Genomic DNA, 22406 nt, shown 5'->3' on the forward strand with positions numbered 1-22406 from the left:
GCATTTAAACCAATTCAGCTGACTTTTGCCTGAAATACCTCAGTGTTCTTATGAACCATTACAGCAGCTATAAACAGTGGGACCAGAAAGTTCCTGTGGGGTGTAGAGAGCTGTTGGGAAAATGGACATCTGTAGTCCAGGCAAAGAATCTGATAAATCATATAAGCACAGCTGGGTTTAAACACATGAACAGTCTGGTTGACTTCAACAGGTTTCCTTGTGTGCTTATTTAAGCAGGTCTTTAAATGTTTTGGATAGGGGATCAAAAACTCAGCAATGGCAAGCTCAGACTATAGATGGTCTGTGGAGATCAAACAGTGCTTATCTCTGGGATAACATGAAGCCTCAGAAACAGAGAGCAGTACTGCTCTCTGCTTGATTGACTGGGCTGGTTTTGCATAGCCATAGAGCAATTTTCCTGAGGAGCAAATAACTCTTTAGAACAAGTTCACTGAGTGAACTTAGGTAGCATACTCAATGCTAACTCAGTCCCCTTGAGCATGTGCATTATCATATGATCTTTGTGTTTGTGTTACTCACTTGGTCAGACCCTTGCCTCACTGAGTTCTCCAAATGGGAAACTTTTCCATAATAAATAGCCATTTGGAGTCTTGTTTCAGGAGCTATAGTGTTGGTTGTACAGCCTCATCCTGTACTTACTGTGCATTATTCTGATCCTACACTGACAATAGGACTGTTAACCCCCTTGTGAGCTTTTTATTTTTGTTTATTTCTATGCCATGAGAGCATTTCAGAAAATTTAATTATTTTTTCTGGGCACCTTCATGAGAGACAATTACATTGTACTTGTATGATTCGAGAACAGAGGCTGAGACAGGTACAGCAGAAGTACCTACTCATTTGACATAGATAATTTAAGATGACTGGGACCAGATTGGTTTCATGTCATTCACCTCTTTTTCTTTGCTTATTTTCATTGAAGCTGGAGACTTACATGCAAATGTTTCCAATATTAGACACTATTAATCTTGTGCCCTGACTGAGCTGGAAACTTGACAAACAACAAAAAATAAAACCAAAACAAAATCCCCACCTACCTGATGTGTGCTCACTAATTATCACCTCCTTTGCCATGCACACATATGCCAAAGTCTTAAATTATTTTTATGCAGGAAACATTTCCCTTTCAATTCCTCGCTTTGAAGCATTGCTGCCTTTGCATACTTTCAATACCATTCTGAGTGAAAGCTTTCTTTGATTCAAAACCAAACATACAGCCAAAATGTAACGCCAGTGTGCTCAAGTCTGAGTCATCTGCTGGGCTGGAACCTTTGTATGCACCACACAGATACTTGCTACATGAGCTGATGAGTTTGCTGATGGCAATGTGCTGCTGCTATGGACTAGTGTGAGGGAGGAAAAGGGACGCTTTGCCTACGGGCTTTATGGGCATCTGCTGACAAGGGAATTAATAAAAAGAAAGGATGAGTAAACATAATACTGCAGACATGGGGGGTGGCAGTTAAGGATGAATAACCACTTCTTTGGTTTTGAGAGATTTTTTAAGATTCCGTGTGCTGGCTTAGACTTAGACAAAAGCATCATAATTTTCAGTCTTGCTGCATCTGTAGAGGTCTTATTTTTGATCCACATAGATTTGGGTGTGCACGTGCTAAGACCACAGAAGACCTAACTTTTGTCTGATAAGTCAATGTAGGTCTAGATTGTTTGGCAGATAGCTGCATTTCTCTTCACAAGAATATATCTGCCTTCTTCCAAACATAATGGCTGTACTCTTTGTTGGTTCTATATTACAATCCACCTGTAAACTCTTGTTTAGAAACAAGTGGACATCCCTCTCTGGAGCTGGTTTCCCTCAGTGCAACATCTGATGTATTTACTGCTGGAAGACAGGAGAGACAGCTTGGCCTGTGGAGAAGACCAGTGTGGCAAAGCTAGGGGAGTGCTATGTATGCCACAGATCCAGTCCTGGGTTGTCATTTGTACCTGATGGATTTCACTCTGGGCATCAAAACTGTTATCATCAGGCACCAATTTTCATCAATAATTCTCAGCCTAACTTAGTGCATGCTATTCTGAGTTGTTCTGAAGCAAAATGGCTGATATGCTGCTTCTTAGATTTCTCCTTATGAAATTAGAGGAGATTTTATCTCTTATACAGCAAGTGTTCAACTAAGGTAACCCTGTGGCTGCTTTCTGTGGTGTTTGTGTTTGTGCCAGTTTGTTACAGTTGTGGAAATGCACTGCCATCTTGTCAGTCCCTGCTGACTGAAAGGTAACTTTTTAGAACTGTAAGTGCATTTCTTATTTCAGTCCTTTGTTGAACAAAATGCCAGTGAGGGCAACCTTCTTTCACTGCTGCTAGGTCATAATTTAACAATGAAATAAATAGATCATTGTCTGATTCTGTAGATTTTTCTACCAAGTGCTTTGTATTTTGACTTTACTTTGTGCCATCCTGTTAAACAAGCACAATAGGAGTTAGTAATGCTCTAGCTAACATTATACTTCAGACAAAGTAAAAATATTCCTGTTAAGCTCTTCCCATTGTTAAATATGAAGTCCCACTTGGAACTGTGAACTACTTCTCAGAGTAATGGTTGTGGAAGGAATGTGCTGTTTAGGCCACCCTTTGCAAACAACCTGACTTTTGTAAAAGCTCTGGAAGTTACAACCTGCATTCCATCTAAACTGAGCAGGTTTTTTGTTTCTGTTTTGTTTTAGTGCGACTCAGTGACATATTTGGACATTGCTTCACTGTGCTTTTGTCAAGTACTCTAGATTCCTAGGGGATGCACCTACATCTACCAAGCTTCTTTCTGCACTCGTATCATATCACTGTGGGGGTAATCTCTGACACAGAGATAGTTCTTAATTTTTTTTCTGTCCTCTTTTGGCAATGTTTGTATCTAGAGTAAGAAGTGTTTCAGCTAACCTACCTCTCTCACAAAAGAATGAAACTTTGTTCTGTAGGATTTAAAGCAAAACCCCAAATCTTCTCAGTTCCAATGCAATGACATTGCATTGATGTGGTCTTTGTACCTGATGCTTCAAAGCTTTTCTCCATTATCATATTCCTAAATTGGTACCCTTGTGGTTAATTCTTTTAGTTTCTGAAGTGTGGTACTAATATTTGCAACCTGTGACTTGGGGCACAAGCATGCGGCAGCACTTGCAGGTGGCTGCTCCGTACATCCAAATCAGGCACATTTTTCTTTCCTGTAGTTCACCATTCTGAGAAATCTTTGTACTGATGTTTTTCTGTTTGGGGCAGACATGTTAGTTATGACCTCCACTTTGCAGTGATCTACTGTACACCTTATTATCTTTTCTTCTGGATGTTTTATTGCTATTACATGAAACTCGCATTGTTACTTTCTTAGTTTCAGCTCGGCAGATCTGTCTCTTTCCACAGCTCTTAAGAGCCTTTAGTCAAACCCTTCTTCTCTTTTACCTTGGATCAAAATATTATCCATCAAAGCTTTAGTACCCTCTCTACCATCAAAACATGGTTGTATTTTCCTGGGACATGCCTAGGGGGCTGAACACAACTCGAATATACCTCTGAGGAAATAATGTCTCCTCAAATAGTTTTTGAAGATGTACAGCCATGTTCTCTGTTTTTCTAGGGGCATCTGCCAGCACCCTGCTGATGAATCAGACCCATCTCTTCAAAAAATTTTCCCCCTTGTCAATGGAGGAAAATATTCCCTTTATATAATATACACTTTTTTTTTTTTTTGTATACATGTACAGATTCTGTACAGATTATTTTTCTCCTTCTTTCACATCTTTCTGCTTCTACCTTCTTTAATTCCAACAGCTGTAATGTTATTAGATTCTTCTTTTATTGTCTGTACTGGGAAGAGCAGCATTTATCAGGGAGTGGCTGACACATTCAGTGCTGTGTTGAGAGTTTCTCTGAGCCTGGGAGACATCTTTAAGCTCCTCCTCAGCAATTCCAGCTTCATGTTTCTCCTCCCCTTCTCTGTTTTCAAGGAAGATATGGGGTTTGAGAAATTTTTTTTACTCCTGTAAAATTCCGCCTGCTCCCCAGCAAGTGCTTCTATGAAATAGATCAGAGTCAAGGGCACTGATAATTCTGCTTCGGTCAGAGGATGCATTTCAGCTGATGAGATCAGAAGATAATGAGCTCTTGCAAGATGCTATGGTCAATTCCAGTTGGCTCTTGCCAGAGATTCTTAGAGATGGGGCTTCTCACAGGACACAAGTGGAAATGCCTGGAACAAGCTGATCCATTTTATTTTTTGTACTTCAGACAGCATTGGGAACACGCTCTTTGTTCATGCAGCTCAATTTTGTGCCTGGGATTGCATTTGCCTTTTAAGACGCAGGGGCAAAGTCACTGCCAGGGCTTTTTTATTTAATACAAAAGAGCTCTTAGTATTCAAAAATGATTTACAGACAGCTGGCCAAGTGTTTGACCTAACTATGTCTGTTCATGCTATTCTACTGGTGCAAGATAGCTGTAATAGAGGCTTACCCAGGCAGTGGACAATTAGCCCAATGTATGCAATGAAGATGGGAAAAGTGAAATGCTGATTTTAAATGAGGATATTGACATAATAGCATCTCAATCAGTGGGCACTGGAATAGCAGTGTAAAATTACTCACGAATAGCAGAGGAAAGCAAGCCAGTAGAGGAGTGACACTGCAGATAAAAGAAAGCTCAGAAGCAAAAAAGAAAGGGGCTGAAATTGTATCAACAAGTACAAATCTCACAATCTCATGCATTAAAATATCATGCCCAAATAAGCTAGTAACAGTAAGCATCCTTTCAATGGCATGCTGAGAGCAACTGAAGAAGCTTCGAGGACTCGGAGTATATTGCTGGTGACTGGGTAAATGTCATGACCAAATTTGATACAGAAACTGTACTTATGCAGTTTTAAAATGATGTCATCTTCCAGAAAGAAATCAGAGAACCCAGAAGGGAAAATTAGATTTCTTTTTTTTATTATTCTTCCTGAGCAAGGATTAAGACTTGATTGAAGATGTAACTGTCAGAGAATCATCCTGTAGTAATAAACATACTCAAATCCATCATTCCTGGTGGAGTATAAAGGCTAAAAAACCTTTAGATTTTCACTCACTTTTGAAAAGGGAGCAACATAAAGTGGAGAAGAGAACTGAAAGGAGTAGCTAAGAGGACAGAGCAGGATAAAATGGCACTTTCTGGTCACATGGCAACTATGTAAAAACACCATTTTAGGAATCCATTTTTCTGACTTTACCATTAGGGAGTACACACATACTGCCCCTGTTTAGGAAGCTCCACAACCTTAAAAAAAAAAAAAAAAAAAAAGAAAAAAAGAAAAAATTCAAAAAAATTAGGCCACAGGAGAAGTTACCAAAGGGGAATACTAGACTGAAGAAGGCCATTAGCAGTAGAAGGACACTCTTTGACACCTTGCTCAAATGAACTAAGGAATAAACCCCAATACACTCTGGCAAGTTACATGCAAAACTGTAATAATATAGGACAAAAACAATTTTGAAGAATAACTTGCTAAAGGCATAAAAACTAATAATAAAAACTTTTTCAAACACATCAGAGGCAAGAAGCCTGCCCGAAGGTCTATAAGGTTGATAGATGATCAAGATGTAAAAGAAGTGCTCAAGGAAAATAAGGTCATTGCAGAAATGCTAAATGAATTATTTGCTTTGGTGTTCACTATGAGTAGCCTAGAGGGAATTCCCAAATTAGAGCTGCTTTTTATAAGGGGCAAGTCAGATTATATGGGGAAGAGTGTTATAATGCTACATGTAATTTTGGAGGAGGAATTTATACTTCACAAGTCCGCTAGCCTCTTTTGGAGGAATTGATAAACATGAAGATAAATGCCACTGCCTGTTGCATATTTTGAATTTTAATAAGCTCTGGGAAAATCGCTACCCACATGATTCTAAAGAAACTATGAATCCACGTTGTTGTTGGATGAGATGAGCAACTTTCCTTAGGATTAAAGACAGGTTAAGTTACAGGTAAATTGTCACAGCAGATGAAAGTTACATTTGCAGGTCACTTGAGATTATTTAAAATACTCATAATGTTCAGAAAAAGAACGAATGAAGTTTTCTGGTGTTACACAGTGTTTGATTTAGTCAAAGTTACATAACAGAAAAACCTTGTGATACTGAGTCGTACAACAGCAGATGAAGTCCAGTGTCAATAAATGCAAAAGCACTTGTGCCTCTAGCCTGTTGATGGCCAGTTATGCTCAAGACAGCAAAGACTCATCGCTGTGGTACTTCATAGATTTACCTGTGTCTTGGATAAAGTTAGAATTCTGAAAACCTGATCTCAGAAATTACTGAGCAGGGAAATTCCAATGAAGGGTAAAGAAAGTGAAAATGAGGAATTTGAAATAGTTTGTATGTAAAAATCTGTATGGCGTGTGCTCTTATCAAAAATAGAGAAACAAATAATCTAGCAAAGGCTCAGAGATCTATAAAAAAAAAAAAAAGAAAAAAAGAAAAAAAAAGAATGATAGTACTTGGTACAGTATTAATCATATTTGTGATTTTGCTTGCACTGTTTTCTTAGATGCACTTTTGCCACCAGCATCTGACGGCCTTTTGTACTATTCCAAGGAAAAGGGAGAATGAAGAGAGTGAGTGATGGCTGGGCTGGGACTCTTGCTTTCACAGGTGAATGATAGGACTTCTTTTGCCTAAAAGAAAGCTCTCCTCTTCCTTTCTAATTATCCTGTTTTACCTCTGCAGCCTGTAATTATGGTACCTGGGGCTACATGAGACTTTTTGGAGGTAGCATGCGGAGCTATAGAGTATCACTAAGCTGCCAAAAAAATATGTGAAACTATATTCTGAATGAGAAGAGAAAAACATAAAAACTATGTGATATTCCTAGGTGAAAAGACAATTATCTTCAGACAGTGGAGGACGTTAATATTTTCTATGTGATCATACCTAAAAATATAGGCTAGGTCCCTTGATATCTTGGCGTATCTAATTCCAAAGTAGAATTGTACAGGTCAGATTCTCTACTGCTCTTTTCCATCTTGCATCTGTTTTACCCTGCCTTCCAGAGTTTGAGCATGAAAATGGGAATCCTGGGAGAAGAGCACAGCAGCTGTTTAACAGCTTAAAGAGAGGTATAGGAACTAATTCATCCAGTGTGGCTATTTCAGGCAGATAGGTTTTAGCTGCAGAGTAGATGACCAGAGAGCTGAATGAGTAATGCTATTGCTCTTGTGAAAACTGGAATAGATATTGTTTGTGATTTTAAGTTGCCAATATCTTTGCCTTTTTGAAAATTCATAATTCTTATAAATTATAATGAAGGAGAGATGCTTCCTGAGTTATTATTTTTTTGTCAACCTGAAAAACCTCACTTTTAGACTTGCAGGCATCAAAAATAGCTTAATGCCTGTAGCATTATTAGCTGGGTTTTGCAGGCAGAAACTCTGCAGTTTTGCATATGTTTTCTTGATCTAGAGCCCAGTTTAATCTGTTGAATGGGGACTGTGTCTGTAATGTTCCCTAAGTGCTATTATACAAAGAGATTGCTTATTTGAATCATTAATCAGTCTCTGGATGGCTGTAAGTTCTTGTATTTCATGGCTGGTTTTCATGATGTATGTGACCTATTCATAATGCTGCTCAAGCCGCATTGGAACAAGACTTAATTCCTCTTCTTGTTAAAGCTTTTCTGCTGACTACCTTCACTACTAGCATAGTTGTGAAGCATATATACTGTATGCTTAGAAACCATCCCAAACCCAAAGGACCAATATATGCAAATCTCTACCAGCAAAAGTTCTTCAGACAAGAAAACTGTAGCTTAACTCTTTCGAGTTAACCTGATAGGCTGTTGTTTCCTATATGGATGTGTTCAGTCATCTTTCCAGAATCTGATTACAGTGTGCCTAGTGAAAAAAAAAAAAATCCAATTAAAATTATTGCATTCATTAGAAGAGTTTAAATTTTATTCTTTTTGGTAGGTACATCCTATTGTTAGAATTTTACAGCATCAAATTTAGCAGTAGCTTCCATCTTATAAGTATTTTGAAGGCTTCTACTTGTTGTCTTCAGCATTGCTGACACCAGTAGATCAATAGGTTTTTAAAACCAGACAGGAATCACTGTGATAATCTAGTCTGACTTACATAGTACTAAATATCATCCATCATGGTTTTCCTAAATGGGCATCAAAGTCTGAGCTTCCTCAACTTCTGGTGGCTTAGCTGTTAGAGGGAATGACTGATCTAAAAAAGCTCAGACGTTTTATCTCACTGGAGCATCTGGCATGTCAAATCTTTCTCCAGATATCCTCAAAACCCTATTCCTGAGCTGGTCAAGGCTTGTTAAACTCATCTTTTTTTTCCTTTTTTTTTTCTCCTTTTTTTTTAATGAATTATTTCCTTTTCTACTCAGCATAGCTACCTTCTGCAAACTGACATATAGGGAACTGCAGTGTAGAGTAGGATTACTGATCTGGGTCACTTTGGTGGCCTGAGCTGCAGAATCTGATAGTGTGATCAATAAGGCCATCCGAGTGTGTTCTCCAAGGTGTGAGCTGCTGCCTTCCTTTCTGTTAGGGTTACTTGTGTCAGGGCAACTCTTTTAGAATCAAGGCTGTTAATTATTTCACTACTTCTCAAAATAAGCCAAGAAGAAAAGGAGGGATCACATTTTGGTAAACATAAATGTATGTCTGGGAGAAACAGAGGTTTGCCTGGTGTAAGCAGCAAAGCCTAAGTTAAGGTGAACACATACCATGGAGTTTTTGCAGTTGAGAAGAGGAGGAACTACGCACTTAGAGGTGCTAAAAAGAGCTCTGCAAAATGCTATATGCTGATGCTGTAACATGAGTAGAGCTCTGCTGCCTCCCTCACCGTGGTATTTTGGTCTGTTTTCCCCTTTTCACGTAAAGAATTTGATTTTTTTTGTTAGTGTTCTTTGATGGTTTAGCTCAACAGTATTGCCGCAGAATACCTAATACTGTTGATGTTACCATTTTGTTATGGTAAATAGATTGCTTTGGATGTTTTTATTTATGGACCTTGCATTTCAGTCTGGATTTTCAAAAGTAACATCTGAGATCCTGTCCTCTCTAATTGTATCTTAAATCCAGAGTTCTAAAGCAAGTTACATATTGGCTTATGCCCTCCTGAAATATAGTAATCTCTGCAAAAGACTCCATCAGCACAGCAATATTTGAACGCTGTTTACTTAAGTAGAGAATTTTTTTTCTGTTCTGAGTTCAACTAATCTATTGTTTTGTATTTTTTTTTGAAAATAAACCACCTCAATCTTAGTATTGGTCTTCTGCTAGGGAATTTATGGTGTTTTATGACTACTCCCAAACAGGGTTCTCACTGTAGAATTAAATCTCAGCAGGAGTAGATTTAATCCTCTCAGATGACTTGTAGTCTATGGAAACATTATTGCCTGTGCTCCTTTTGTGCACCTGCCCTTCAGGACTTGGTTGTTCTCCTCTTGCTGCAGTTAACTCATGCAATAGAGACAGCTTTTTATTCTGTTTATGTCCCTTGGTAATGGCTGTATTGATCTGGCCTGATGTAAGCAAAGGTTCACGATTTGCCAAATGTTGCTAAGGGTACCAGACTATTGCTGTGACCAGCAGACACATTCCATCATCCCTCAGCCGCGGTGTGCGGGAGCAGCAGGATGCCACATGTTGGTGACTCAGGAAAATGGCATGTGTCAGTATCCAGGAGCATGTGGCACACTTGGAAGTTTGTAAAATTAGAAAGCACATTTTTTTTTTTTTTTCCATGTTTGTTTCATCTGCTGAGCGAAGCGGGAATGCTTAAAGGTTATCCTAATTTTCAGCTGTTGGGAAATGAAAGCCACCTTGGCACTGCTGTGCAAGAACACCTATGCATTTTGTTTTTAAATAAGCCAAGCGTTTCTTTCTTTTGAAAAATGAAAAAAGTTGAGTTGATGAAACAGACCTGAGTAAGAATAAGAACGGGGAGGAAGCTGGGCTGTTGTCCAGCTTGACAGCTCAAGGCAAATCACTTAATTATCTCCTTGCTTTCCCAGTTCTACAAGAAATTTTCAGTAGAAGGTAGCAGCTAAGGGAAAAGATTTTGAGCCGAAATTCTTAAATGTGGGTAACTCAAAGTAGAAAGGTAGAAGTCAGAACCGCTGAATCTGCTGTTTGGGGATTTGGATCTTTGTTTAGAAAACCGTTTAAATCTGCTTACCTGGTTTTCCTAGCACAAAATCCCAGCTGTCCTTTGTAATGAGAATTATTCCAGCTCTGCAATGATAAATGTCTCATCATGACAAAAAAAAAAAAAGGGAAAAAAATGTTTTAGACTATTTTTAAAAGCAAGAGGCCTGAGACTACTGAGTGGCAGTGAGAGTACAGAACTATTAGCTCATTAGATGTGTTTTCTCAGAAACCAAAGTAGTGGAGAGATTAGCTGATTTAAAGGCAAATTGTTTTCTTTTGTTTTGTTTTTGTTTTGTTTTGTTTTTTGAGAGAGAGAGGCAGAAAATGCTGATTGCTTGATCCCATATCATCCTGGTTTTACTCTGTTAATTCCAAAGATCATTCTCCAAGTGGCACGGTTACTTTCTAACAAGATTACAAGGAGAGAAGGGAGAGAGGCAGCGAGCTACTCAGTTGTACTCTAGAGACCCTTGAAAGTGTGATTTGGAGTGGATTGTCTAGAGAGCAGTGCTAAGAGATGTGTCTGACCCCTGCGTTTTATTGCAGGATTTTACATCTGTCACAGTAGTGGATTGTTGCTTGCAAAAACAAATATTTAGAGATTATTGGCTGTGTTAGTCAAAATGATATATACTGCTGTTGTATAAGAAGGTGGTATTGTGTGCAGTGTTTTTGCAAAACTACTTTGTTCATTTCTGTAGTATTGTATAGCAAAGGGCAATGAAAATTTATATCATAATAGACATTTGTGATTTTATGCTATTAGTGGAAATAACTTCAAATGCAGTTTGCCATGTCTGAAATGGAAATTCATCCAAATGAAATATTAGTTTAGTTTTCAGTCTCATTCTGAGATCACCAGAACAAAATCTTCTACTGAAGTCAGTGGAAATTGTAAATGATGATTGTGGCTGCTTTTTGCCATTCTCGTTGATTAATCCTCTGAAACCTTTAATATCTCTGCATTAGGAGAAGAAGTGCATGTGCCTATGCATATATTAAACCTGTAGTATTCTTTACACATTGTTTTCCTGTTGATAAGGTATTTATAAAAATATTTATCTGCATCTTTTCCCCTTGGAGTTTCAGAATTGTGGTTGAATCTATTTATGCTGCAATCTGGGGGAAAGATCTGAGCATTTGGAATAAAGCTTGGGAGCTGTTTACCAGACCATCACAAAAGGTGTGGTCTGTACCAGGTACCCAGGCCCAAAATACCCAGTGGGAGCTGCCATCTAGCTTTGTAGGCTGCCCAGCATCAGAGGGGTCTGTGCTATCTGCAGCTCAGATCCTCGGTGAGCTGTAGGGAGCCATCCTGCAGAACTCAGAACTAAGGCGACAGGAATTTTCTCTCTCTAACTGGTGCAAAGGAGATTTGGCTTGAGGACACTGCTGGCTGCCACCCTCTTTCAGGACACTGGAGGAATAAAGCTAGGCATTGGGTTGACTGGCTTTGTGCCTCTGTGAACTTTGTAATTAACAAAGTCAATACCCTCTAACTACATTGGTATTTGATGGGGAATTTGATTTTTTTTTTTTTTTTTTTTTTTTTAAATTCTTCCAGATGAATTTACAGACTAGTTTGCGGGCAGAACAGATGTTATAATCCCTTCATAAGTATAGTTTCTACTTGCCTGTTGCCTCCTTCAGCTTGGTAGAGCTGATACAGCGATGTACAGGGGAAGCTCAAAACATTTGTTTAGGGAATTGTTACATTTCACAAAGAAAGGACAGTGATACTGATTTACCCTAGGGTTTGTAAATGTTTAAAGTCATCCTGACATCAGTGCTCACTCCCTCTGTGCACTGAAAGCCCTTCAGATAAGTGTTTGGCAGCTGTCTGGGCTGAGTATGGAAGTTGCTTTCAGCACTACAGCTTGCCTGCTTTGCCTTCAAGCCTCAGGATTTCCTAGCACTGATTAAGGAGGTTTCAACCCTCTGCTTCCCAGATAGGCCAGACATGCACATGACCTTGCACCACATGCTCTAGAAATGGCCTTTACATGCTTTCTGCCCCCCAAGTTCCTGACCAAGATGCCTAGAAGTTGGAAACAGTTACATTGCTAGGAGGGTACTGAGGAGAAGTCGGCTTGAGGAAAAATATGCTCTGAAGATGGCTTTTGGTGTGATCTGTGAAATGAAGTGCCACCTGGGTCTAACAGCCTTGGGTAAAATTACTTCTAAGTATGGATGTTGCATATTTATGCATACATATGTGCAGGTCAAAGTTCTCTGATCTGGCTGTCTAGAAGAAGTCTTTCTATCCACACTGAAACTTTCAAAGACAAACAGTGTGATTTCCACCCTCCTGAACATGGGAAGGCATGCTTGCAACCTGAACATCCGAAAATTAGCCTTCTTTGTCTGTGACTTTCATAAACAAAACAGCTAGTTCTGGTATTCAAGCATTTAGATGCTGTCACAGCTTTTTCTGAGCATTATGTTTCAGTACCATTAAACCCCATTTATTAACTGTTCATCTGGACTATTTATACTCAGTACTCCTTGCTTTTCTCATGGTGCTAATCAGCCAATGTGCATTAAGACTAAAGGGGAGGAAGAGAGCAAGACACACATTTAGAGGTCAAAATGACATGTTCAGAAACCAAGAATATGAAAAGGGAAAATTTGGTTGCAACAGTTTGATATCAGAAATGTTATTCATGAAAGGAGAATATCTGTTTTTTTCCTCTCTCTCAAAATATCTTTAAAAATGCATCCGGTAATGGCCTTGAGGACTGTAGCTTTCAGAAACAATTCTCAGATGGGATTTGTATGAAAAACCATGCTGAAATTTTGCTGAAGGTGCCAGAGGACAAATAGCCAGACAAGTGGATATAGAAGAGCAGGGAGAGGATGTTAGTTTTTTCCTGAACCTGTTGTAAGTGTTCTAAAGTACTTTTGAATAACCTCATGGAATAGGTGGTAACGTCTTTGTTACCCAAACTGTACTTTGGGCGATACTTGAGCAAGCTTGTTGTATTTTACAAGGTGACACCCTCGGTTGTAATAAAGTGGATGAATTGAATTGAGTAACAAAACAAATAACATGCAGGTTACTAAACTGCTCGTGTTACTCATGACCATATTGCATTCAGAAAAACTCTCCATTCTTAAATCTGCTGCAAGCTGCCATGGAAAATCCCATCTGTCTCAGGAGAGCAATGCAGGAGTCCAGGGAGTGCCACAGCAGGCACAGGGCCAGCTTATTTCAGAGCATACAGAACCTTGTTGATGCATTCAGGTGGCGTGCTAAGAAAAGAAAACCTTTTAAGAAGCAGTTCTCTAGACTTCTCAGAGGAGCTACTGATTATTTTTATGGTATTATAAGGGAGATATCCAGTTTGTTTCCTTTGAAGACTTGTTCTCCTATCTAATGTCTAGCAAAGCAAAAAATCTTGAAGTAGAAACTCCATCTGGCTATTTTTAAAGAATCAGAAAGTTAGTTACAAATTTTGCTTGAGAGGCTGCTTCGTGCCATGTGGCCTTCGTGTATTCAGTCACCTGGCAGCAGCACTTCACTGCTTGAAGGAGACTTTGAGCTATGTGTAAGGGATAGATAAGAGTGCTTGGGAAGAAATGACATTAATTCAGAATAAATATGCATCTGTAGCCTCCCTAATGGGATATAATCCTTGCAATTATTTCAGTCAACCTTAGAAGACTGCCTCTTAACTCCAGTCATCATTCGGATGACTTTATCCACCTCAGTGGTACCGCAGCCACAACCAGATTTGGAGCGTGCTGCTGTTCCCTCCACAACAGGGTGATGCATTGATAGCTGTGCTGAACTGCTTAAAGATCCAAAGGAAAATAGAAAAAGAAGCTGAGCGTGTTTTGAGGCAGTAGAGGAGGGATGTAGTCTGGAAGCAAATGAAGATTGTGCCTCTGTTCAAATTATTTTTCTGCAAGGCTGTCATAGTTGGCTGGGTCCATGAAAGGAAAACTAGTCCACTCTTGTTACCAAAACTGCCTCCTTTGCTCTCTGGCTGAATTTTGTCCCCTCGACAATGTATAATTGATACATTTTGGCCAACAGACCATTGCAGTTTCCCACTCCTTCTTTTCTGAACAACTGATATTTTGAAAGTTAGGCCTTGCATTTCATGTTCATCTTGCATCGGATCGGGCCATTCTCATCTTGTTCACCCAACTCAGGTCAGTTTGCAAGTCCTATCAGCAAGAAGAGGAAGGTGGGGGTGCTTTCTGAGACGAGAATCATTTGGTAAATGATCCCTTTTGCTGTAGGTGGTTTCAGACTTCAAAATGACTTTCTCACTGTTGCGACAAATGTTTCGCTTTGCGCCAGGAATTGGCCTGTCCCTTTGGACATTGAATGAGCAGATGCCTAATTAGCCTATTATTTACCATGGTTGAGATAGCTGAATTTTGATGAAAGAAACTTTACTTTAATCATTGATTCATGACACAGATGCTCATAATGTGCATTAGGCTGTTTAACCCTCTGCGAATACAGTTGCCCCATGCATCCTTCCATAAATATCCTGGCAACTGCTCTGTCTTCCTTCATTCTTTGTGAGGGAGATGCTTAGGAGTGCCCAAATTGATCCTTAGTGCTGGTAATGCGTATAATAAATGCAAGCCAATGACACCAAATGACACCAGGGCACTGTATGGCTTAGGTGTAGAGCTAGCATTCCAGGGGAATGGAGAGATCCCTGTGCTGGCATGGAGCAGAGCATTGAGGAAGATGAGCCACGTCTCCGCTCCATGTTCTCCTTCTGATCTCCACTCCCAGGCTGACAATCCTTTGCTGTCAGAAGGGCCCATCTATGTGTCAGAGAAGCTCAGGTGTGTGGTGGTAGGGGATGCTGTGCACTGAGGGACTAGGCAGGTCCAAGCAGGCTGCAACACCCAGTGTGCCATGGTGTGCTCACAGCTGGAGCGCTCCACACAGAGCAGCCACGTTTCTTTTAAGCAGGTGCCAGTATTTCTGTAAAAAGCATAGCAGAATAATCACCTGGTACTTCCTAAAGGCCTGAAATTTTCTTTCGCAGATCCCTCTTCCTCAATTATGACAGACTTCCCTAGATAAGATCCTGAATTCTGGAGAGGATTGTCACAAATATCATTCGAATGAGCCAGGTGTCAGTAGGAAAGCAAGCCCTTTTTAAAAGGCTCTGAGAGCCTTTTTGAATGCAGTTTTTATCCACCTCTTCACACCCACTCCCCAAGCTGCATCAGCTCTCATATGCTCTCTGCGTTATCATTGTGTACTATATGTCCAATGGCTGGCAAAGTGAAAGGCCCAAAGAGGCAGAGCTGTAAAAAGAAGCTGGATAAACATCGATTGCGTTTTAAAATCTGAATAATTGTTGGGTCTGTACTATTGGGAAGAGAAAAGGAGTTAAAGATTTGCTCTCTGTTTGGTGTGATAAATGGCACGTTCTATGTAATACCGATGATGGATGCAGCCTGAAAGGTCAAGGGAATTCCCAGCACAGGGTCTGACCTTTATTTTACTCATTTCTCTACACTGAGTTTAGAATAAATTCACCAGCCAGAAAGAATCTACCACTGGAGGTTTTCTTTTTGTGCTTTATATTAGAATGTGCGCTTTCCCTTTAAATTCTTCTTGGGGATTTTTTTTTCTTTAACTTTATTTTTTTTAGTAGAAGGAGGAGGTGAAGAGAAAGTAACATTTAAAAAAAATATATTTGGAAGATCTCAGAGGCCAAACAAAGAGGAGATGCTTTCTTTTTTTGGAGCTTTGAGATTAGTCATGCTGCTGTCTGTTTTGGAAAAGTGTTGATATCGTAATAGAAAGCCCAATCTTGTGTTAATATGTATAGACTGATATAGCTTTCTCTGTGCTGCAGAAATCTTTCCAACTGTAATAATTTGGAAACCCTTTATTCTAAGAAGAGCAATTATCAGAATCCAGCATATTTCTCTCCCTCCCTGCCTTCAAACTTTGTGCTCTCTTCTAGATTTTTGACTTGCATAAGCCCCAAAGAGGAAAGGATTTATTTAGTGTTCACCAAAGTTTTAACAGTACAAGTTGATGTGAATAAGTTAGGAGAAAAAATCCCCTAACTGTGGTATCTAATAGGCTGCTGGAGTAGACTCCTCAATGGAGGATACTGTATAGGAACAACTCAGATATTTCTGGGAGCACTGGTGGGTCCGTGCCTCTATGAACTGGATAAATAGACTTATGTCAGCATTTTCAGTGGGGAAACTGAGCTGCAGATAGACTTAGAGAATGCACTGGGTTCTCTTAAAATGGTTGTCACCAGGAGAGGACAGAAAGTAAACATCCTTCACAGGAAAATGACTGCAGTTGGATGTTAAATTCAGTTGAATTCAGAGAAGCCCTTTCTCAGGCCAATAAGTTGTATAGTATGGCACAGAAACCAGCCATCTTCTGCATGCATGCAATTGCACTGTACTGCCTGTGTGCATCACCTGCATTTGCTGTTTTACATTTTTGTTTTAACAGCCAGCATTAGCTGAGCTCCCTTTAAAGACCATTGAGGTGTTCAGATGGCTGGCAGAGATCTGGAGGAAGAGCAAGAATACTGATGCTGAAAGTGTCGATATTCATGCAGAATACACATTTGTATAGTTACAATGATTTATTTTAAAAAGAAGTCTGTGGAAGTACAAAATGTCGGTCAAAGAGTATCTACAAAGGTACCACTTGAGCAGCAAGACAATCCAAATTTTCCCTCACTTTCAGCTGTGCCAAAAGGCTTTCATATACTTGGTGTCAAGCAATTTCAGATTCCTTGGACAACACAAGGAAGACTTCTGGCAGATGTGAGGTATGCCTGTGACGTGAGGTATAATGTTACTGTGATCATCCTGCTTTCAGAGTAGAAATCTAACAAGGCTTTTAGGAGGAGAGGTAATAATTTTTCTTAGTCCAGCTGGTATTTTTGGACAAACAAAGCAAGTTTGTCTCTGTTTTGTGACGCAGACATTCTGCCAGCAACTTACATCTTACACATACATCATATCTGGTCTCTGCAGAGCTGGGGTGAATTTTCACTTTGGAATTGCAGGCTTCTAAAAGCTCTATTTAAATTGTGTGTATATTAGCTTTATAAGCAGGTGTTCATAACACTTTGTTCAACAAGTTTTGAGGCCTGCTGAGTATAACTTGCATATTTACGATCTATTTTGGAGTTTGTGGGGAAAAAAAAAAAAAAAAGTAGAGGTCCTTTTTCCTTTTCTGATTAAGTCTCATAGGTGACAAACATGAAGAGCCTACAAAATTGGTTAAATGTTATTGGGTATCATCCTTGCCTTGCAAGTGTTTAGCTGAGGGAAGTGAAGTTTCTGTGCTTCAAGGAGGTTTAATTACTCAGAGCCTCTGAACGTATAAAATATACCCATCCATAGCAATGTCTGAGCTTACCAGTTTTGAACCTTGTGTAATGAAGATGTTCCTGTTTTGATTGTAAGTTCTGGATTCTATAACGCGATGTTAGCTCATTACATACTTAGGAGAATAGGTCTTTCAGAAGAAATGTCTACCATAATCCTACTGAAAAGCAGGTCTTTGAAAACTAGTTAGAATTTCAATACATCTGCAAAACAGAAACTTTTGTGCTTGAATTTAAGTTCAAAAGTGCTGCACAAACTGTAGGATCTTTTTGTTTGTTTTTCAAGTTAATTTGACTTGTTTGGGAGTTGAATTCCCATCTGAACACTACTAAAGATAACATCTTTGGCTTCTTTCATCTAACGGATATTATTTACAGATGACAGTAGGCCTACTTCCCAAAGAACTATATTGAAAACATGATAGGAGAGATAAATTAAAAAGAAAAAAAGAAAACTTAGATAAATGGGTTTCTACCTTTTGCATATGGCAGCTCCTGAAAAGAATTAACTTTGACCAGTTAATCAGTACTAACATTTATTACTCAAAATGTTATCCCTTTTGATCTGACAGGCTTGTTTGGGATAATTTGTTAAAGATGACAAAAAGGCTTATATGCTCCTCATTCATTTTGACCTTTCTTACTATTAGGAAATTAATTTCAGAACTGAAACAAATGTATTAGTGTTGTCATTAAAAAAAAAAAAATGAATACCTTACCTTCAAGCTGTTTCTTCATATTAATCCATCATGCTGTAACATGATCGCTTTTTGACACATAACATCTTAGCAAGATACCTTTGACATTCGCACCAGCTCTTATTAAATACTGCACATACATTCTAAGTGCTGGAAGTTATTGATAGGAGAAGGTGAGTAATAAGAAGTATACATGTGGGAAACACATGGAGGGGAGAGAGTTTTCTTTTGTGAAAAGGTTTACCAGGACTGGTAATGTGGTTTTAATGTTTTCAAGGGTAAAAAGTATATACTTAATGCTTTTTTTTCTGTGATGATGCTATTTTTTTTTTTTAACTGACAAAGCAGGGATCAATAAATAATTCCAATCAGTAGCTTTCTCACTGAGCACTTTCTGGTTTTCTTTCATTTTTGCTTAGTGGAAACAAGTTTTGATCCAGTCAGATTTCAAAGCCCAAAAGTTCATGTTCTTGTTGTTTAACAACATTTGTTTTCCCCTATTTCATTTTAATGTTTACTGATGTTTACCCACTGTGTTTCCTCTCCAAATTGCCTGGAGCTCTCAGAAACATGTCGGTAGAGGCCTTACTGAATAGCAGTCATGAGTGATCTCTTTCAACCTTTTCAGTGGTATATGAAAGCAAGCATTTGAACCTATATGGACAAACTAAAAGATACCCTACTCCAGTACATAAACTACAGCCTAGGTGAGCACTGGTGGCTGCCAAGTGCAGTTGATGCGGAATGTTGAAATCATAGTTGTTAATGAGGGCTTCAGCCAGGCAGGGTCTGAAGTTCAGGTGAGATCTGTGTGAGCATTCAGATATTTGGATGTTTGTTCAGAAGAAGTTCTGTTTACTGTTCACATTGCTACGTTTGTAAAACTGGGCTTCACAGCATTGGAAAACTTCAGTGACACGGGAAAGAATGGGAATCATACTAAGATATTGTGGAGATGCCTTTTTGTCAAATATACTTAGCATGTGATGGGTGGGCTCTGGCCTTATAGAGTTGGTTATATCAGGTAAGCAAATTATTGAACCTTGGCAGCTTCTTTTTCATTTGGGAATTCCACCTTTTCGTAATATCCACTTAATATGTGGATTTTAAATCTATGGCTTGTGAGTTGACTGGAGCAGAAGGGTCACATCATCTGCACTTTAAATACCATCTGGATAAATTGACTGCTATCATGTCAGAACAGCAGCACATAGTGTTTTGTAAAGACAAGTTCAGAAAAATGCCAGTTGTGTGCATATAGATAAAGTCTTCCACCATTTCTCCCCACTTATATTCTTTGTGTTCTAAAGTTTGGTTTCATTTTCCTTTAGAATATCCTTTCTGGCATTTGAGTGAGCCTGAGAAAAATGCCATCAAAATATAGGGTAAATTTACAAACTGTAAGCATGGACTGGAAAGTTGAAAAAATGGTGGTGGTGATGGCTGAAAACACCGTTTTGTCCAAAAATATAGCATTACATACATAATACTAGAATACCTCAGCTTTCATTTATTTTTTATTATTCTGAATGTATTTACTAAATTGGCTAAGTAAAGTAAGATACGTTTTAGCGATTTTCCATCTCTCTCATCTCACCTCACTGAAATTATGTATGAATACCTGCTCTCTGACTAATACTTCAAAAGAAGTAGTGAACAGATATATTGTTGAAAAAAATTGCTGGCACTGTGTTATATATCCATAAGACCAAATACAGTGAACTTCTTGCACAATCCAGTAGATACTGTCGATGTGAGCTGGTGGTGCACATTGCTTTTTGAAACTAGACCCCATCTGATCTTCAATCACATCGTCATGATCAAGGGGTAAACTCATGAAGGCAGATAATCATGAGCCACCTGTACTGACTTCCTAGTAGGTTTGTCCTTCCCTTACAAGACAGAGATAGGAACAATCTTTGAGATCAGCCAGTCCAGCCCCACAGCCAGCCAAGTAGTTTCCTACCCTACTGTGTACAGATCTGTACAGCATGTAGGGCACTTTGTACTGCATACGTGAAAATGGCCATGGTAAAGCAAAACTGATAGAGTTCTGATTCTAGATTTTTTTCTCCTTTCTAAGGGCTGTGGAAGACATGATTTTTTCTTTCTATTAGAATGAGCTCTCTGTGTGATATTTAGCTTAAACTCAGTTCAAAGATTTATTTTGTGAGGGCATAGGAGCAGAAAAACACACCTGTGCAAAACATGCCTTTTAGATAAGAAGATGTTTTGGTTTGAAAAGTCCTTTAGCTGTGAAGTCTCTATCAGTACTACTTTGGCCAGCTCTGCTCTCTTTTCTTTGAGAGGGTACAGGCTGCTGCTGAACCTGCTCCCACTGTCAGAGGCTGAATTTCTGTTAGTTTCAGTTAAAAAAATGTGCTAAATATATTGTTTCCTGCTTGACTTTCCATGTGGATAGTTGGAAGCACTTTGGGGACACCTTCCTTACCCTGAATATCAGTGGTCCTTGGGCTGTTGGTGGGGTAGCAGGCATGCAGTGGGGGACGAAGAATAGCTGCTGTGCTGATGAGGCCCTGAAATCTGCTCTCTGCAGCTCTTTCGGGGGAACTGGGTCTTTTCATTTGCATTACTCATCATGGACTTTTCATTCAGCTGCTCTCAAGGACTGTGTGTAGGTTACTCTGAGGTTTCTTAGAAAGGGCTTGTAACTTGATCCGTTTTTTCTTTAAATTAATTCAGACTATTTTAGCCAAGGAAAACTTGACTCAGCTCCCACACTAACATCCTTCCTGCCCCTTCTGCAATGGCACAAATATGTGAAGAGTTGAGAGTTGGAGTTTGGAGCCATAATTCCTCGCTCGGACTCTCCTCTTATTTCCCCCAGCTATGAACACATACTTCATGCAAGTGGTTTCTGTGCTTGCACTGAGAAGGCAGACGCAGTGCTTAGCCCCCCAAGCCGCAGAAAATGCTAACTGTTCCTTTAAAACATCTGCATGGTGACTTTCCTTTTCCCTTGATCCTGCTTCTGGCTGCCATCTTCCTAACAAGGGAGTTGTTATCCAAAGACTTGTTATCCCTCTCTCTGCTGACGACTCGCCTGACAGCTCTGTCTGTATGTAAATTAACTTTTTTTTTTGTTTTATTTTTTATCCAGAGGCATTTCGGTTTTGGCAGTCTCATCAAAAAAGCATATTCTGCTTTAAATTACCCCCCAGTACTCCAAAATGCCTCCCATGCCACGCTTAAAAATCATTCTTTCTTTTTCTGACTGGGAATTTCAGCAACACTTTAGTCTTAAAATAAATGGCTTGTTTGCAGTTGGATACTCCCCACACGCAGACACCTTTTGTTATTAATATGTGCACATCTGTTTGCCTAATTATTTGATCTCCTGCATGGAATGAAAAGACATAATTTTTCTAGGAGTTTATGTGAGCCGACCACAGAAAATCTCCTGATTTGGGGTCACAGCCACGTTCATTCCTTCGCCTCTTGGGCAGCAGTCCAATGTCAGTCACTTATCATAGATAATCAGTCTCATCAGGTTACTGCGGAGATTCAGCCAATTGCAGACGCGCAGAGGGTAAATCTGGCCTTAACTCCAGGCTGAAAGTGGCCTTTCAAAACTAATTTGGGGATTTACAAAACGACAGACAGGCTCTCCTTGTGTGCTGTGCTGCCTGCTCCTTGTTAGTGCTGGTTGGGTGTTTTTTTTTAATTGCCTAGTTAATATAATCTGACACACTTGTAATGGCCCGCTGGTGAGTTCAATAGGGTACTCGTTTTCATCAGGTGCTGGTAATAAGGTAAAGAAGCTTGGTTTAAAACCTGTTAAAGATGCAGCAATCTTTTTTTTTTTCTTTTTTTTTAAAGCTCACTGTTAGCAACTCTTCTGGAGTCGGTGCTAAAGGATATTAATGTCAGGGCTAGCTTTGCTACCAGGCTGAATTCTGTGTGCTCTTGCGTATGTTTGGTAAATAGGAAATTGCCAGCCCTTGTGACAAATCGTGGAATGGAGCTTTGGGATGCAGAATACCCAGCTAAGTCTGAAGCAGAATAAACTGGGGTCACGGGAGAAAACCCACTGAGTAGTGCAGAAACACCAAGAGGATTGTCTCAAATCCATACCCTGGTCTGACAACAGGGATAGATCTATTTCTGACCGTCTCTCTTTGGGGAGAGACTGTTCAGGGGAGAAATTCTCCGTTCCTAGAGAGT

At 39.4% G+C, this 22406-nt stretch overlaps 1 protein-coding gene across 1 annotated transcript in view; it reads left to right on the plus strand.

The window, feature by feature from the left end:
• LOC306946966 (BEN domain-containing protein 5-like) overlaps positions 1-22406 on the plus strand; it is a gene marked incomplete at both ends in the record, with an annotated part of 850824 nt that overhangs the window by 708772 nt on the left and 119646 nt on the right. The gene's annotated exons all lie outside the window — the stretch shown is intronic.

Source organism: Tetrao urogallus (genome assembly GCF_951394365.1).
Source record: "Tetrao urogallus genome assembly, chromosome: 5".
NCBI lineage: Eukaryota > Metazoa > Chordata > Aves > Galliformes > Phasianidae > Tetrao > Tetrao urogallus.